This window comes from Nerophis ophidion, linkage group LG08, assembly GCF_033978795.1.
Source record: "Nerophis ophidion isolate RoL-2023_Sa linkage group LG08, RoL_Noph_v1.0, whole genome shotgun sequence".
Lineage (NCBI taxonomy): Eukaryota > Metazoa > Chordata > Actinopteri > Syngnathiformes > Syngnathidae > Nerophis > Nerophis ophidion.
The window spans coordinates 30,689,971-30,707,733 of NC_084618.1; the positions used below are offsets into that span (position 1 = coordinate 30,689,971).

Below are 17,763 nucleotides of genomic sequence, written 5' to 3' on the forward strand. Positions count from 1 at the left end.
GACATAGCGTTAGGAACCACAGATCTCTTCCCCATCAACAACGCTAATCAAGCAGACTTTTTAAGAGCCAACAACGATTACTTTGGGAAAAGTTATGATCCAGACCTCATATTTTTGAGCCCGAACACAAAGAGGATGAGCAATAAGTTAAAGAAGCCGAGTGCTAAATGGATGTAGCTGTAACACTAGCATCAGCAACACTGCTGGATGCTAAACATACAAACTAAACATTTTAAACCATAATAAAACAAACACTTAATGTAATATTTAATTTGTGGATGCATTACAAACGATTTATTTTTTTGACGCTGAATTTACGTAACTGAATTTTTTGCGTTTGAATTTCTCAGCACTTAATTTTTATACACACACAATCTTTATACACTGATTTTTTTTCCTATGAAATCGTTAGCATAATTTGATGTCAATAAATTCAGTTCACAAAATTAGAATGCAAAAAAAATTCAGTTACATAAATATACATCCATCCATCCATTTTATACCGCTTGTCCCGTTCAGGGTCGCTGGAGCCTATCTCAGCTGCATTTGGGCGGAAGTCGGTGTGTACACTCTGGAGAAGTCGCCACCTCAAAACAGGGCCAACACAGATAGACAGACAACATTCACACTCACATTCAGACACTACGGCCAATTTAGTGTTGCCAATCAACCTATCCCCTGGTGCAAGTTTTTGGCGGTGGGAGAAAGCCGGAGTACCCGGAGGGAATCCACGCAGTCACGAGGAGAACATGCAAACTCCACACAGAAAGATCCCGAGCCCGGGATTCAACCCAGGACAACTCAGAATCTTCGTATTTTGAGGTACATGCACTAACCCAGTGGTTCTCAAACTTTTTTTGTCATCCCCCACTTTGGACAAGGGGTAGTTTTCAAGCCTCACCTGCCCCCATCCCCCCAACAGAACGCCAATGCCAAGCTTAACATTTTCAAATTTATTGAACATCAAGTAACATCAACTTGTATACATTCAAACTCAATAACATAAAATAAAAAGTTCAATAATAAATAAAATAACTTGCATCAAGTTCAATAATAAATAAAACAAGTGTTATAACTTGCATCAAGTTCAATAATAAATCAAATAAAAGTATTATAACTTGCATCAAGTTCAATAATAAATCAAATAACTTGCATCAAGTTCAATAATAAATCAAATAAAAGTGCAAAAAAAAAAAAAAGAAAAAAAGGAGGAGCTATGCATTTGTGCAAGACAGGGCAAGTGAACATGAGTTTTACAGTACTCCAGCAATTGTGGCTGCAATGAACCTGTTTTGGACTGCACAGCTTTTCAAATAGGGGTTGCAGGCTTGACACTGCCACTCTTAAGTCATGCTCAATGTTCAGCTGAGACCTATACTTCGTTTTGAGTGAAGCAACAGCTGAAAAGCCTATCTCACACAAATGCCAGATTTTTGTTTCTCTGCAGGCGCTGGCTCTGGCTCGACGACCTTTGAGGTGCGAGTCACAAATGTATCCATTTTGTGTAATTGTGGTCCACACATTAGCGCACGAAAGTTTGTTCCGCTTAGCCCCACCCCCATTAGTTACTGTTGCTATGTCTGTCAAACTTTTGCTCCTACCTAGAAATTTAAAGCCTACAGAAAAAATAAGTAATTTACATTTATTTATATAGGGGATTTCAAAGACAGAATCACAGTGATTTACAGTGTGTATAGAAAATGAAAGCATAGTAAAAAAAATAAAAATCTAAGAATATAAAAACAAAAAATAAAATAAAAAATTATGTGAAATTTCCTCCCGTTCCTCGCGCCCCACCTGTCATGTCTCTATTCCCCACCGGTGGGGCGCGCCCCACACTTTAAGAAACGCTGCCTAACCCTTGCATTGCAAGGTGCCATATTGAAAGGCTAGCGAGAGCGCTACGTTTAATATAAATGTTTATTGGAAAATAACATTGCAGCGGCTGTGAAATGATGGAGAAATACTCTTAGTCATTACATAAGAAGTCATTACATACTCTCAGTCATTACATAAGAAGTCCCTTCATTGTTACAACGAGCAAACAGTCATAATTGGAAGTCTGAGTGGCGCGAGGACTACGACATCTTCCTCTAAGTCTCACACTTTGTGAACTACTTAATTGTTTAACTCAGCCCCTTTTTACACCTTGAAGGACTTTTCCAACTATAAGAGTCAAGAAAGCTACGACAGCTTTGTCTGTAGATGGCTTAGTCAAGTTTTATCTGTTTAAACCCAGTGGACATGGTGTTGTCAAGCCAGGCCAGACTCTCAAAAATGATCTGACCCTAGTTTGACACCCCGGACAATCACGGATAACTAATCGAAGGTCATCTCAGCACACTGGGACTGTTAGGCAGGATAGGGAGAATGTTCTCATGTCGTTTCACTTTTGTTTTACGCTTACATCTCATTGTGCAACATCTGGATGTTTTAAGGGGAACGACATGCGATCTCTGAAAGGGGTACAAATCAGGACCTCCACCCAGACATAGTATTATACATACAGTATTTTTTTTTTTTTTCTATTTTCATTGTAAGTGGGCTGAATCAATAATCGAAATGGCTGCTGTCATTTGAGTCTAAAAAAAAGGACATTTCTCTTTGTTTGGGACAAGTGTGCTTTTGATGTAGCCGCAGTGTGCACGTTTGTTGTTGCTCACATGTGCTCCACTGAATCTTCAGGGAGTTGGTGATTTAGCGAGGACAATTAAAAATTAGAGGGAACTGTTATGCCCATTTGATTATAGACTGTTACTGACATCTTGTGGCGATAAGAAATTACTCCGCTTGATTTGTTTAGGCCAGGGGTCGGCAACTCGAAATTTTGAAAGAGCCATATAGGACCAAAAATAAAAAAATTAAATCCGTCTGGAGTCGCAAAAAAAATAAAGCCTTTTATAAGTTTTATAGTGAAGTCAACACTTGATATGGATGTCTATATTAGCTATATTAGCCTACTATCAAAATGACTATGTGTCGCAGGCTGACCCAAATCTTTGTTGACAGAAATGTTGAAATTTATTATTCATTCTACCCATTTTTACAACATTAGAAACATTAGTAAAAGGCTGGTGAGATAACTCCTCTAAATTACTGGCTTAAAATGGCCAAAGGTATAGATGTGTGTGTCCAAGTCACAGGAAATGGCGGGTTATCTTCTTCTAATGGATTTATAACAATATATGCAAGCTGGGTTACGTTTGCTGTGGTCTATAAAGGCACAAAAACCAATATCAGAAATGCAGGCAATATTACATACAGATAATATGTCATGAGACACGCAGATAGAAATTATATACACAGACGACATAGGAAATTAAACGATCTGAAATATACCTACAAGTGAGGCATAATGATGCAATATGTACATAAAGCTGGTCTAAATAGCATGTCAGCATCATTTAGCTTGCAGTCATGCACAGACCAAATATGCTAGATAAGTACACCACACAAGTCAATAACATCAACAAAGTTCATAAAAAGATTGGTGGACAAAATGAGACAAAGAAAGAGTGGCATAAAATATGTCTTTCTCTGGCCCCGTTGAAGAAAGTTATACATGTAAACAAACTACGGTGAGTTCAAGGACCGCCATAATGAGTAGGACAAAATGGTGCTCGCCAAATACTCTCATCAGAGAATCATGTTAATATAAACAGTGGGATTTCTAACAATTAGGGAGGTGTGTGTCATGTTGTCCTTTTAACCATCCATCCAACCATCCATCCATCCATCCATTTTCTACCGTTTATTCCCTTTTGGGTCGCGGGGGGCGCGGGTGCCTACTTCAGCTACAATTGGGCGGAAGGCGAGGTACACCCTGGACAAGTCGGCACCTCATCACAGGGCCAACACAGCTTGACAGACAACGTTCACACTCACATTCTAACACTAGGGCCAATTTAGTGGTGCCAATCAACCTAAAAGGAAAATACAATTTACCCCCCATCTTTTTCTACTTTCATACATTTTCGAAAAAGCTCCAGGGAGCCACTTTCAAGCCACAAGTTGGAGACCCCCGATTTAGGCACTTCTGGGTTGACGGTTTCAGGAAGTCAGTTTATGAGACAAATGAGAAGCAGACAAGTTGTGTTGGCTCTTACAAGCCTCAGGGAAGATAGGTCTGTAAGCAAACTGTTTAACTTGTTTTTATAACTCAATATTAAGGTGGAAAGTATTTCAATTTGATAGTAAGATGTTTATGGAGAAACGATTTTAGTAATGGATGTACTGAAGACTTCAAATGGCTGCCAGTCATATATTTCCACCATCAAAATATTTTCAACACTCAGAAGTATTTGTTTGATGATAGCATTGTATTTTTGTTCAACGCTAATATTCACATATTGTGTATTACATTCCAGTATCTTGTTTGAATCACATAGCTTAAATATTTGTCATTATGTGTGTGTTTCAGTTTTACAAGTCAAGTGTAAGACAAAAGTAAAGATAAGTACTCAACTAAAGCAGCGTGCAAGATAAAGACGGATCAACAAGAACAAAGAGCCTAAATGGATTTATCTGCTTTGGAACTTTATTGGAATGTCTTGGATTGTTATCTGTCTGCCAAGCTGTATAGCAAGGCCTTCTCTGATGGCATAACATAACCAGAAATCATGATCATACCTAAAGATAAAAGTATTTTTTATTTACTTTCCCTAAATATCAAAAGTATTCATATTAGCTTCAAGTCATATTGGGCTCTTTCCAGTGCTGTTGTTTTTAAGTTAGAGTTTGTATCCAATCAGAATTCAGCTAGCTTATGTTGCCATGCTGTACGAAATCTGCCCGGGGAACAGACACCTTACGGACACATTCGGTTAATAGACAATTGCCATAGCCAATTAGATCACTTGCTGTTGTTGTCAGTAGGTCTTCTACCTGGCCTTATGCTGTGATTGAATCCAATTACAAGTTGCGAAAATAGGAAGTGGCACCGGAGCCATACACGCCATAGAAAGCCACAGAAAACTCATCGGGACTTACAAAGACAGAGAGCAATATGTTGATTAGGAGGCAAATATGCATATATGTGCAAAGCAATTTTCAAGAAAGACACTTAAAGGCCTACTGAAACCCACTACTACCCACCACGCAGTCTGATAGTTAATATATCAATGATGGAATATTAACATTGCAACACATGCCAATACTGCCATTTTAGTTTACTAAATTGCAATTTTAAATTTCCCGGGAGTTTCGTCTTGAAAACGTCGTGTAATGATGACATGTACGCAAGACGTCACAGATTTTTAGGAAATATGAGCACACACACACACAGCTAAAAGTCTTCTGCTTTAACTGCATAATTACACAGTATTTTGGAGATCTGTGTTGCTGAATCTTTTGCAATTTTCTTCAATTAATATTGGCGAAGTCAAAGTAGAAAGATGGAGTTGGGAAGCTTAGCCTTTAGGCACACAAACACACGGTGATTCCTTGTTTAAAATTCCTGGAGGTGAAACTTTACTATGGATCAGAGCGCGGTCAAGCAAACATGAATCACGACGGAATGTCAACCGGCAGGTTTCGGTGAGACAATTGGGGTAAAAAGTCGCTTCTTACCGGAGATCAGCTGAGCTTGTGGCGTCCATAGCTGCCGTCGACTCCCATGAGACACTGGCGTCAAGACACCCGTGGAGACACACCTCCGACTATCAGGTACTGTTAAACTCACTAAAACACTAGCAACACAATAGAAAGATAAGGGATTTCCCAGAATTATCGTAGTAAATGTGTCTAAAAATCCGTCCCAATGCAATCGCGTTTTTAAAAAAACACCTTTTTTATTATTTATTTTTTTTCTAGTCCGTCGCTATCAATATCCTCAAACACAAATCTTTCATCCTCGCTCAAATTAATGGGGAAATTGTCGTTTTCTCGGCCCGAATAACACTTTTTGTTTGAGGCTCCCATTAAAATCAATGTGAGGATGTGAGGAGCCCCCACACCTGTGATGTCATTGTCTGCGACTTCCGGTAAAGGCAGGACTTTTTTGTCAGCACCAAAAGTTGCGAACTTTATCCTGGATGTTCTCTACTAAATCCTTTCAGCAAAAATATGGCAATATCGCGAAATGATCAAGTATGACACATAGAATGGACCTGCTATTCCCGTTTGAATAAGAAAATCTAATTTCAGTAGGCCTTTAAGAGAAACTATATCTTGTGAGACAAGTATGGCCGACAACGGAAGCTATCCCGGCGGTGAATGGTTTGACCGCCGCTTTCACACAAATCAAACAACTGGCTTATAAGGCGTCGAATGGGTGCTACAAATGTTTTCTTTTTTTCATGTTTCATTTGTTTTATACAGTTCTTTTCATTTTTACAGTACCACATAAGATATGTTTTAATTGCTGAAGCAGGTTTATTAAATGATAAATGCGCCCCAAAATAAACCGTTTTGTACACTGTTGAGGGGATTCAATACGCAGTACGATGCAAGTGTGTTTCTGTATAGTATGTTTAGCCCTGTCCATGTAAATTACGGTATTTTGAGAGGTGAAGTTGGACTAAGTTGGACATCACTGAAGGGCTAGGTGAGAAACGCGCAGCCCGCCACTCCTCAATATTTATAGTGAGGGCAGAATAGGAACGTTGTTTGAGACTCCAACTATTTGCACATACGCTCTTGATGAAATGTCAATCGTCCTTGTGACTCGTCTGATGAGCCAAAATGCAAAACCACATGAAATGATCACAAGTCTACGTTCTCCCCTCGGGGGGAGACAAAACTCTGCAGTTTTATTGTTACGACCACAACACAGTTGGAAGTTCTCAGTTGTGTTTGCTGCCTGCTGTTGCTAACATCTGTGTGTGTGTGTGTGTGAGTGTGTGTGTGTGTGCGTAAATGTGTGTGTGCGTAAGTGTGTGTGTGCGCGCGCGCTTGCTGAGGCACTTAAACGTTTTCACCTCCTCAGCTGTTTGAAGCTCTTAGCTGAGTCTGGCACGTCGACTCAGATGAGCGTCACATTTTAAACACCAGGAGGCTGAACTCTCGTTAGCTGCCAGGCGGGCCTACGGGGGCGCCTTCATAGCATGTTTGAACAACAAAAAAGGTGTTACTCACTATAATGGAGGACTTATCTGCAGCAACAATGACTCAACTTTGGAAATGAGAGAAAACACACAAAGTAAATACTTGCAGATTATGATGTCTGCCTTTTTCTTCCGAGAACGCCACACTTGATTGTGACTGAACAAGCAAAGCTTGTTAGTGGCTAGTTTTCTGCATGCCTCTACTCAAAGCCGGCCCCTCGGATCCACGGTAATTCAAGCTTCAGCCACTAATTATACACAAGCCAGTCCCGGGAGAGCTGATTAAATAGAGACTAGCTTCAGCAGATAAGAAGCCCACAAGATGTAAAGTGTAAGCAATGATCCAAAAAAAAAAGGAAGAGAAGCAAAGAAAAAGGTTGGTTAGAAAACTGTTTGGACATTCACTCCCTGATGAGAATATTGTGCATTAAAAGTAGCGATGGGGCCCAAATCCAGTCCTTGTTTTGGCACCAACCGAAATCCTGTGGGTACTACCTGGCAGCGATTTATGTCAAATCAAACGGTGCCATGTTACGGTACCTGGGTTGCACGTGACGTCAAGCCCTGTTGCCGACTCAGCCGGCACTTGGCGATCACACCAGCAGCACTGAGAGCAGACTCAGCCAAACTACCTCTTGATAATGTTGCGATTTTAAATGCCAACAGAGCATTTGACTCAAAAAACGGTGCAACGTAAGTTATGTAAGTCTCCACTTTTCCAAAAATGCACTAGCTTGATGCTAATACACATTAGCGTTGTAGCAATTTTACATGGTAATTTTAACACCTCTAACATTTTTATCGAAAATTACAAGTTAGAACAGGGGTGTCCAAATCTGGGCTTAATATATATATATATATATATATATATATATATATACACGGGATTTCCCACACATTCATTTATTTGTTGCGGCCCGCCATGAAAGAATTACGGCCGCCACAAATAAAAATAAAATAAAAAACAAATTCAAAGAAATTAATAATTTTTTTTAGTTATTTCTTTTTATTTCTTTTCGGCTTTTGACACGCTCGACCACTCATAAAAGCAATGGGACTCTGTCTGTGAATGGAGCTTGTAGTTACATATTATATAAATATGTAAATATTATATAAATATGTATATAAATATGTACATAAAGTGTTGTAATTATATTCCAATTCCGCGTTCTTCTTGGTCATCGCCACTGCCGATGTGTCGCTAAATATTCATGTACTACATTACCCGGAAGGCTTAGCGCCACAGACAAGAACAGGAAGCAGGAAGTAAGTCTGACCTACGTAGGAGGACAACAATTGTGCCGTTTGAGCAATAAATATTATAGCTGCTGTTAACGTTTGAATTATAGTTTTATTTCTGAGTCTCATTTGCAAGTCCAAGATGTTCAATGGTAGTCGTGTACAGTTTATGGTGTGTTGGCTAGTCAATTCAGTAGTTGCTCTCATCTTTTGTTGCACCCTAAAAAGTGTTAAAACTGTAAATATTGTACTTATTAGGCACCAACTGTTTGATTGTAACGCGCTAGCACATTTTTGGAAAAGGGGAGCCTTACTTTACTTATGTAAAAGCATTTTTCGAGTCAATAGCTTTGTTGCATTTAAAAATTGCAACGATACCCAGTTTGACTAAGTCTGCTTTCAGTGCACATCATGTACAACATTGGTACCGGAAGATTGCATCGTAGGTTTTTATGTGAAGAAGACAGTAAGACCGACGAGATTTGGTAAGTGCCAAACAATACGGGATTTGTTCTCCATCCCTATTTTCACATATTGTCCTTGCTTTGTCAATAAAAGATAAAAAAAAACATTTTCGATTCGACAGTTGATGTCCGCTTTTGAGCGGCCCTCAAGAGACAAAATAATAATGATGGTAATTAGCAAAAATATGCAGTAAACTTGCGGGCATTGGACAAGTTGCGAGGCGAGGCTTTATACGCAGAGATTGGTTGAATTTGCGTGACTTCATGTAATCGCGACTTATGGAGATGGCCACAGTTTGACCCTGGAACGGACTGTTTTGTTTCCTATGTAAAAAAAAAACAACTGTTCAGTGGATAAAAAGTACTAGAATGTTTTATGCTAAGGTAGTAGAAACTCCAACACCGACACTATCTCCTTTAAAATTCTCACTCCATGCCAGCAAAGTGGAATTTTGCAACTTCATCTCAAGCATCACATTTTGTTTTTCTTTCTTCTTTTTAACTCAGGCAGAAAGAGCTTTAAAATATCTACGCTCTAACGCTCCGGCTGAAACAAACAATTGTAGCTTGATACGCCAGTGTCAGCGAGCACGTCGGGTTAGAATTTCCTGCGAGGCCGAGATTGCTTCAGTCCGCTCGCTTCGACGGGATGTGGAGTCAACCGAGGGAAGAAGAACTGAGTCGTTAACTGGCGTGCGTGTAAAGATGCGGACTGAGCTGCCGTGCCGAGGATGCCCAAGTTTGAGGGCGGCGTCCTCTGAGATTTGCCTCCTGCTGACAGTTATTGTTGGAAGTTTACAGCTTTGATCAAACGGTGAGAGGCTCACTTTGAATGTGGCTGAGCCGAAGTTGTTTTGAAATGGCTTTATTTACTGTAAAAAAAATTACCGTAAAAACTAAAGCAAGCAATTGTTAAATATCTAGAGTAAAACATTGTAAAATAAAAACAATGTATTCACAGTAGTAAATAGAGTGGATTCCTGCAAGCCAAGAAACAGTACATAACCTAAATGACTATGGTTGTATTACATAGAAAACACATCACTTTACTGTGAAAATAATGAAAAAATGTACAGTTAATTTGCAAATACTGTAATGTCACAAGCATGCAAATACTTTGCAGTATTATTCTCCATCCATCCATTTTCTACCGCTTATTCCCTTTTGGGGTCGCGGGGGGCGCTGGCGCCTATCTCAGCTACAATCGGGCAGAAGGCGGGGTACACCCTGGACAAGTCGCCACCTCATCGCAGAGTATTATTCTGTATCTCTTAAAAAAAAATTGCAGATTGTACAAACCCTGTTTCCATTTGAGATGGGAAATTGTGTTAGATGTAAATATAAACGGAACAAAATTATTTGCAAATCATATTCAACCCATATTCAGTTGAATATGCTACAAAGACAACATATTTGATGTTCAAACTGATAAACATTTTTTTTGTGTGCAAATAATCATTAACTTTGGAATTTGATGCCAGCAACAGGTGACAAAGAAGTTGGGAAAGGTGGCAATAAACACTGATAAAGTTGAAGAATGCTCATCAAACACTTTTTTGTAACATCCCACAGGTGTGCAAGCTAATTGGGAACAGTTGGGTGCCATAATTGGGTATAAAATCAGCTTCCATGATATGCTAAGTAATTCACAAACAAGGATGGGGCGAGTGTCACCACTTTGTAAGCAAATTGTCGAACAGTTTTACAACATTTCTTAACGAGCTATTGCAAGGAATTTAGGAATTTTACCATCTATGGTCCGTAAAATCAACAAAAAGTTCAGAGAATCTGGAAAAATCACTGCACTTAAGCGATGATATTACGGACTTTTGATCCCTCAGGCGGTACTGCATCAAAAACTGACAACAGTATGTAAAGGATATCACCGCATGGGCTCAGGAACACTTCATAAAACCACTGTCAGTAACTACAGTTGGACGCTACAGCTGTTAGTGCAAGTTAAAACTCTGCTACGCAAAGCCAAACCCAATATATCAACAATATCCATCCTAAGATGGACTGATGCAAAGTGGAAAGGTGTTCTGCTGTCTGACGAGTCCACATTTCAAATTATATTTGGAAACAGAGGATGTGGTGTCCTCCAGAACAAAGAGGAAAATAACCATTGGGATTGTTATAGGAGCAAAGTTCAAAAGCCAGCATCCGTGATGGTATGGGGGTGTATTAGTGCACAAGGCATGGGTAACTTACACATCTGTGAAGGCACCATTAATGCTGAAAGGTCCATACAGGTTTTGGAGCAACATATGTTGTCATCCAAGCAACGTTATCATGGATGCCCCTGCTTATGTCAGCAAGACAAGTGTTACAACAGCGTGGCTTCGTAAAAAAAGAGTGCTGGTACTTTCCTGGCCCGCCTGCAGTCCAGATCTGTCTCCCATCGAAAATGTGTGGCGCATTATGAAGCGTAAAATACCACAGCGGAGACCACGGACTTTGAACGACTGAAGTTCTACATAAAACAAGAATGGGAAAGAATTCCACTTTCAAAGCTTCAACAATTAATTTCCTCAGTTCCCAAATGTTTATTGAGTGTTGTTAAAAGAATATGGTGATGTAACACAGTGAACATGCCCTTTCCCAACTACTTTGGCACGTGTTGCAGCCATGAAATTCTAAGTTAATTATTATTTGCAAAACAAAACAAAGTTTATGAGTTTGAACATCAAATATATTGTGTTTGTAGTGCATTCAACTGAATATGGGTTGAAAAGGATTTGCAAATCATTGTATTCCGTTTATATTTACAGCTAACACAATTTCCCAACTCATATGGAAACGGGGTTTGTACATTTAAATTTTCAGCATACCTTCATTGTTTTAGAGATTTGTGTTATATCATTTGCCTACAGTAAACTTTTGGCTGACATGTTTTTTGTTGTATTTTGTGGCAAGTGGTTTCAGACCTTGAGGGGTTAAGTCTATGTGCTTCATTGCAAACATCCATCCACTTATTCCCTTTGGGGTTGCCGGGGCCCTGGTACCTATCTCAGCGACAATCGGGCGGAAGGCGGTGTACACCCTGGACAAGTCGCTATTTCATCGCAGGGCCAACACAGCTAGACAGACAACATTCACACTCACATTCACACACTAGGGCCAATTTAGTTTTGCCAATCAACCTATCCCCAGGTGCATGTCTTTGGCGGTGGGAGGAAGCCGGAGTACCCGGAGGGAACCCTTGCAGTCACGGGGGGAACATGCAAACTCCACACAGAAAGATCCCAAGCCCGGGATTGAACCCAGGACTACTCAGGACCTTCGTATTGTGAGGGAGACGCACTAACCCCTCTCCACCGTGCTGCCTCATTGCAAACACCGAGCCTTTAGGTTTGTTGGAACTGCTTGCAAGCAGCTATTTAACAGATACGAAGGATTTAAGGCTCACTTTTAATAGCTCACTTGAAGGAACATGTTGCGCAAGGCCGTGTTCTGAGTTGTCCAGTGAAAGGTTGTACAAATACTCAAGTTAAAATCCTTGTGTACCACTCACATGTCTTGGAATCAAAGACATTTTTCAGATACAAGTATTAGTAATACAGCAGCACGTTGGTAAAGTGGTTAGCGCTCATGCCTCACAGCGAGAAGGTCCTGGGTTCAATTCCCGGATTAGGGGTCTTTCTGTATAGAGTTTGAATGCCCTGCCCGTGACTGCTTGGCTCCTTTCTGGATACTCTCTCTTCCTCCAACATTTAAAGATATGCACCTGGGCATAGGCTGATTGGCAAGACTAAAATTGGCCCCAATTAGTTTTAAGGTGATTTCCACAGCTGCCAGTATTTTACCATCAATTCTATAGGTTTTTTGTTAACATGTAAGCAATATATATTTTTCATTCATAATATTTTACCATGAGCAAAAACAGTTCCCAACCGTAAAATTTACGGATTCAACGTGACTGTTTTTAAACGCCGAATTCTTTCAATCTCAGCTGCCGGTATTTTACTGTAAATTGTGCAGATTTCTTTTTATAGTGTACTTAAATGCATAAAAAAATGTGTGCTCGTCTTACATGAGGATTGTGAATAATAGATAAAAACATTTTTAAAAGTGCAGTTCCGCTTTAAGACAAAAAGAAATGTATTTTATCTCCCATAATTGAGGTGATTATTAGTAGCTTATGTATGGAAACACATTAGCTGCTAGCTGCTTGTCAGCCGGGGGACTAAAAATAAATACAGAGGGGATCGGTGTTTGTGATCGTTAATAAAATGCATTGTTCGGCTTGAAAATCGGCTATAACTGATCGATTGGCAGATCTCTATTGTCAACACAAATCATAGCACATACTTTTTCTTTTATTGTAGTGTGCAATGTTAGAAAACATTTGGTCAAGTGACAAGCGGTAAAAAATGGATGGATGGAAAATATTTACACAGAGAATGATGGTATGTATAAAAAACACTAACTTTTATGAGTGTCTGAAAGGGATTCATGCTGTCTTTAAATTGGAACGTATCAGTCGGTAGTACTTTTTTGGAACACACTTAGTGGCAACCATAATTCATTAGGTTAGGTCATTTATAAAACACTTCTCAAAAAATTCTAATAAGGAAGTTAACCGATGTGTTGTGAATTGCTTCGAAATGGTCAACAGTGGTGGGGTTCAATAAACTCTGTTTCTTCCGACTTCTTTTCAAACGTGAAACTGCAAATATATCATGTGCTATATTGTAAATATATCATGTGCTATATTGTAACTGTGTGCATGTTCGAAATAAACTACAGTTCTCAAACTGTGGTACGTGAACCACTAGTGGTACGCAGGCTGCATCCAGTGGTACCCCAAATAATCCCTTAAATAAAGTAGTTTTGTTTTTTTTACTATATTGAAACAGTGTTACTGTTCAATCTGCGTAGCATTAAGTGGCCAAAAAACATTAAACTTGTTAAAGAGCATGTCTGCCTTGTTTTTAATGAATACTTAGCCCTACTGCGCTACTGTTTAAATGTTGGTCATCATGGTGTTACTTGGAGAGCAAATAACCACTGAACTAAGCTAGTATGGCTGTGAATCTTTGGGCACCCCATGATTTTATTCAATTCGACTGTTGGGGGTATCGATTTCATTCACAAATAATTATCGGTTAAAAACGATTCTCGATTCAAAATCAATATATTTTTCGATAACATTGGGTGCCAGTTCTATGATTAACTACATTCCTCCATAAAGTAGATCAACAGCTCTGATGCATTTCTATATTACTTTAAAGACAACTGGTTTTCTTTAATACAATTCTACCCAAACATTTAATAAAGTGGCTGTAAAGGACAGAATTTAAAAAAAAATAAAAAATCAAACTTTTTTTTTCATCAATTGAGAATTGTTACAAGAAAGGATCAAGATTCAATGAAAACTTTTTTTTTTTTACACCCCTACTTTGAATCTCTGGGCACCACACGATTCGATTTGATTCTCGGGGGTAATGATCCAATTCTGAATCGATTCTCCATTGTAAAGAAAATCATCTACATCAACAATATGATTTGTCTGAGTGGCTGAACAGGACAGATTAAAAAAGTAAATAAATTAATGAATAAAAATTGAAATTAAAAAGTAAGTTTTTAAATTTTTTGAATTGATTAAGAATCGTTACATATAAGAATCACAATTCGATCAAAAATCAAAACAAACATTTTTGGAAAGCCCTATAAACTAATAGTAAAAATCTAATACTAATGTGAGTGACGGGAAGTCAAGCTATGACTCAAGTGGAAAAAAGCTGCTTTGCGCCACTGTCGGTCTGCATGTGTAAATCTGTTTTTGTCAACTGCTGGATCAAACACTAATTCAAAAACCAGTGCATTTTTTTTTTTTTGCGTTCCCGTGGATATTGTTGACTCAATTGATGAGCAGGTGTCCAAAAGCAGAGGAGGACTGTCACGGCTGGTTACACCAGTCCGTGCCTTTATGTTGGGTTTTGTTGGTGTTCTTCTGTGTTTGGTGCTTTTTCCTGTACTGAGCTCTTATTTTGGTGGCATTTTTGTTGTGTTGGTGCTTTTTCACAATTACTTTACACATGCCTTTAAGAACTTTTTCCCTCACCTGTTTTCTGTTGGTGATTAAGACTATTTAAAGGGGAACATTATCACCAGACCTATGTAAGCGTCAACCTTGATGTTGCAGAAAAAAGACTATATGTTTTTTTAACCGATTTCCGAACTCTAAAAGGGTGAATTTGGTGATTTCAACGCCTTTCAGTTGATAGCCCGTCGGAGCAATGACCTTTCAACCGTGATGTCACAACATGAAGCGCTCCGACATTTTCTCAATCTTATTACACACACCAAGTCAAATCAGCTCTGTTATTTTACGTTTTTTCGACTGTTTTCCCGTACCTTGGAGAAATTATGCCTCGTCGGTGTGTTGTCGCAGGGTGTAACAACACGAACAGAGACGGATTCAAGTTGCACCACTGGCCAAAAGATGCGAAAGTCCCTCGTTTGTTCCGCACACTTTACCGACGACAGCTATGCTACGACAGAGATGGCAAGATTGTGTGGATATCCTGCAACACTCAAAGCAGATGCATTTCCAAGGATAAAGTCAACGAAATCCGCAATATTGGAAAATAGACCACCATTAAATCTGCTAGAGTGCGAACTATTCAGGGACGACGGCAGTCTATTCCCGCAGACGAGCGAGGTAAACCCCCTGGATATGTTGGCTAAGACGTGATTTATGCCACTTCTTTTTCTGTCTCATTTTGTCCACCAAACGTATAACGTTGTGCATGAATGCACAAAGGTGAGTTTTGTTTATGTTATTGACTTATGTGGAGTGAGCTAATCAGACATATTTGGTCACGGCATGACTCCAAGCCAATCGATGCTAACATGCTATTGAGGCAAGCTGTATGTACATAGTGCATCATTATGCCTCATTTGTAGCTATATTTGCATCCAGCCTTTCCCTCCACCCACATTTAATGCCAAACAAACACATACCAATCGTTGGTTAGAAGGCAATCGCCGAATTCGTCCTCGCTTCCTCTCGTGCCGCTGTCTGTCGTGATATGGCTCAATAGCTTCAGTTTGTTCTTCAATTTCGTTTTCGCTACCTGCCTCCACACTCCAACCATCCGTTTCAATACATGCGTAATCTGTTGAATCGCATACGGTGCTGAAATCCGAGTCTGAATCCGAGCTAATATCGCTACACCTTTCTGTGCTATCCGCCATGTTTGTTTCTGTGTGGTCACGCTGTGACGTCACGGGATAAGGGACGGATGGATATAACGACGGTTAAAATCAGGCACTTTGAACCTTTTTTTCAGGACATTGCGTGATGGGTAAAATTTTGAGAAAAACTAAGCAAGTGTGAGCCACCATTCTTTGTCGGGACTTTGTTTGGCATGAATATTCTTCACGTGGATGCTCTCTCCTCCTGGGACGGGGAGAGAGCGTTTGGGGGACTCTGCAGGCTGAGTACCTGGACTCACAAGGACTGCATGCTGCATTGTGATCCCTGGATGCATTGACGCCATTAATGGAGCCCACAAAGTGCTCTATAGAAGGGGTGCCCATTACGTCGATCACAAGCTACTTGTCGATCGCCAGCTAGGCATTAATAACAATAGACCTAAAAAAGATCGATCATCAATCTTCAACAAGACTTCACTCTTGTCACTTCATTGACATTCACGTCACCTGAGGATCTTGTGAGATGATGCTGGCTGCTGCGAGCTCAGTATTAAGAAAAAATTACCGACAGGTAGGCGAGAAACTATTTTTATTTCAACAGACTCTCGCGCCATACTTTCCGTCAAAACTAACGACCAACTGCACAGTTCCTATTTTCACAAAAAAATCTTCATCCTGCCTGCGCTAACAATCAATCAATCAATGAATGTTTATTTATATAGCCCCAAATCACAAATGTCTCAAAGGACTGCACAAATCATTACGACTACAACATCCTCGGAAGAACCCACAAAAGGGCAAGGAAAACTCACACCCAGTGGGCAGGGAGAATTCACATTCAGTGGGACGCCAGCGACAATGCTGACTATGAGAAACCTTGGAGAGGACCTCAGATGTGGGCAACCCCCCCCCTCTAGGGGACCGAAAGCAATGGATGTCGAGCGGGTCCAACATGATACTGTGAAAGTTCAATCCATAGTGGCTCCAAGACAGCAGCAAAATAAGAGTCTCAGAAAGCTGTCGGGCATAAGCTAGCAAGCTACGGAGTTTGCCGCCAATGTATTTCTTGTAAAGTGTACAATAAGGAGTATGTAATCTGGACAAATAAAATGCCAAAAAACAACCACTTTCATGTGGTTTTGGACAGAAAGGAACGTTTTTTCTTCCCCATTTGAAATTGCGGACGTTATCAGCACTATTGTCTGATTCCAATCAATGCAAGTCATCAGAATCAGGTAATACACCAACTTATATTCTTGTCTTCATGAAAAAAAGGAATCTATATTGATAAATAGATAGATAGATAGATAGATAGATAGATAGATAGATAGATAGATAGATAGATAGATAGATAGATAGATAGATAGATAGATAGATAGTAGGGCTGCAAATATTTGGGTGTCCCACGATTAGATTCAATATCGATTCTTGGGTCATGATTTGATAATATATCGATTTTTTTCGATTCAACGCGATTCTCGATTCAAAACGATATTTTTTCGATTCGTAACAATTCTGTATTCATTCAATACATAGGATTTCAGCAGGATCTACCCCAGTCTGCCGACATGCTAGAACAGTAGTAGTTGTTTTTTTTAAAAAGCTTTTATAATTGTAAAGGACAATGTTTTATCAACTAATTGCAATAATGTAAATTTGTTTTAACTATTAAACGAACCATAAATATTTTATCTTTGTGAAAACTTTGGACACAGTGTTGTCAAGCTTATGAGATGCGATGCAAGTGTAAGCCACTGTGACACTATGTTCTTTTTTTTTTTTTTTTATAAATGTATAATGATAATGTCAATGAGGGATTTTTAATCATTGCTATGCTGAAATTATAACTAATA

General features: G+C 39.4%; 1 protein-coding gene across 2 annotated transcripts in view; it reads right to left on the reverse strand.

The window, feature by feature from the left end:
• The window catches only part of si:dkey-34e4.1 (carboxyl-terminal PDZ ligand of neuronal nitric oxide synthase protein), a 119,700-nt gene that overhangs the window by 43,841 nt on the left and 58,096 nt on the right, over positions 1–17,763 (reverse strand). The window lies entirely within an intron of this gene.